We start from the raw sequence: 2,500 nt of genomic DNA on the forward strand, positions 1-2,500 counted from the left end.
GTTTGATGTAGGCCTACCGTGGCAAAATCTTAGGAAGGCATAGGCATGGTTGAGTTTGGCATAGGTTCAAGTAGGCATATATACTCGACTTAGCCTCTGCCTCACAGCCTATAGGCATCACGTGGGGAATAATCAAGGTTTAATTTAGTGTGTGTTTACCGATGCTCAATTTATCATCATCACCTTCGTCATCATCATCTCGTTAAACGTTTTCATTTATCTTTACTGAATCGTTGTATGAGGCTGCCGTTTTTTTCTGTTGCATTTATCTGATTTGTTTACTGATTCACTTATTTGTCATTAATATTTTTGCATTTATTTATTTATATATTTATCATCAGGTGGTGGATAATCTTTTCCATAATATTCGTCTTTGTCATGTCTTCCTCAACACGCCATCTTCAATTTTAAGTCTTCCTACTCGTCTCTTTCTATCTGTCTTCCTCCACACACCGTCTCCAGGTTTTGAGTCTTCTTGCTGGTCCTACCTATAGCTCCAGATCCTACTCTTCTGAGGCTTAGCTAGTTAATCCTACGAAAAAAAAGATTGGATAATTGGCCTGGCTAGTTAATCTTACGAAAAAAAAAAAAGTCTATCCTATTACCTCCCTTGACGCTTACCTCAAGTTTAGATCACTAATATATATAATCTATATCATTAAGACCCAGCGCAAATAAACACGGAGCCAGTAAATAGAACACACACACAGACACACTTACACACCTGTATTTACCTCATACGCCTGGCCAATTACCTCAGGGAAGCGCCAGCACCACTACACTCCCTCACATGCACGCCGCTTGCTCCGTCCTCTGAATACTAACATGAAATTCTTTGCAACGTCCCATTGGAGATGCAGGATGAAAGGCTTGGGATGTTTACCGCCTCTCGTCGCCCGTGATAGGCTAATGTAAACACTCCCCAGAGATCAACCCTGTAGTGTGTTTGCCGTGACTAGCACCCGAGGAGGAGGAGGAGGAGGACGAGGAGGAGGCACAAGCTACAGTAAGGGATAAGGAGGAGGGAGAGAGCCACGGACACAGAGATTAACCAGACAGGAAAGGTGGGAGGAAGAAAGGGAAAAGAGCAGGGAAAATATTAGTAGGAGGGAAACGTAGATGGAAGAAAGGAAGAAAGGAACGCTGGTCGGAGGAAGATTAGCAGCAGGTGGTGGGATGAAAGGCAGGAATGAGGGACAGGGATTAGCGGGTCAGAGAGAGAGAGAGAGAGAGAGAGAGAGAGAGAGAGAGAGAGAGAGAGAGAGAGAGAAGAGCAAATTGGGAAGAAAAATCCGAAGGGGAATGTAAACACGACACGGAAAAGGGGCGGTGTGGTGGCTATTTCAGTGACAGAGACAGCAGCAACACGCGGGTTTGTGAAGGCAAGCTGTTTGTTATCGAGAATGTGGTGGCGTTTAACTTATTTGAGGCTGTAGAGCATGATGAGGTGCAGGAGGAGGGAGAGGAAGAGTAGGAATACAAAGGAATACAAAGAATGTCCCAACAGCAACAGACCCTGAGATTCTTACTAGGCTGTTTGGGTAACTAGTGGGAGTGACAGGATAGCACAGGAAAAGCCGCCTCTCTACCCTCCCATCCCTCCAGCTAAAGCCAGCCGGAAAAGGAATTGGTTGGTAGCATGTTGTATAGAAAAACAATATAGAATTTGAGAGGAAAGTAAGAAAGAGATGATGTCTACTTCTGTCACTTACAATCTACATACACCCCTAATATTTATGTCATCTGATGAGGCGCTTCCTTTACCTTAAATGTGATTGTGTGGGATACATTTTTACTAGAAGGCTATAGTAATGGGTTAGTTGTTCTGCAAGGACTTGATTCCTTTTATCATTACTATGACGGGCCAGCAGTAGGAACTTAGCCATCACTGAGGTCTCTTTAATCCATTTAATTTTCTTTGTTGTAAAGTAAATTGGAGGAGGAGGAGGAGCAAGAGGAGGAACGCAGAAAAAAAATATAAGGGAAGACCAAACAGCTGCAGATTCGTTTGTATTTTCTGCCTGACTGAACTATTTAACATATTCGTGCAGTGGGAGAAATGTGATAGCAAAGATAAAGGAGGAGGAGGAGGAATATACAAAGAATGATATCACAAAGTCTCTTACGATTTTTAATACATTTTCTATTTCCTGTGCTTTTCAAAATCTACTGCTTCTTTTTTTTCTGTTGTGTATTTTGTTGTTTTTGATGTCATAGATTAGTGTGTGTGTGTGTGTGTGTGTGTGTGTGTGTGTGTGTGTGTGTGTGTGTGTGTGTGTGTGTGTGTGTCATGGCGCAGTATCACTTTGTAGTTGAATGAAATTATTACCTATCATACTCATATTCTCTTAATCCAAACTTTATTTAGCATCAGATCCTATTTACCTATTTACTTATCAGCTGTCTTCTTATTACCGTTGTCTTTCTTACTAATGCTGGTGATGATGGTGGAAATCGTAATGGTGGTGGAGGTGGTGGTGGTGGTGGTGGAGGTGGTGGT

This window comes from Scylla paramamosain, chromosome 14 (genome assembly GCF_035594125.1).
Source record: "Scylla paramamosain isolate STU-SP2022 chromosome 14, ASM3559412v1, whole genome shotgun sequence".
NCBI classification, from domain to species: Eukaryota; Metazoa; Arthropoda; class Malacostraca; order Decapoda; family Portunidae; genus Scylla; species Scylla paramamosain.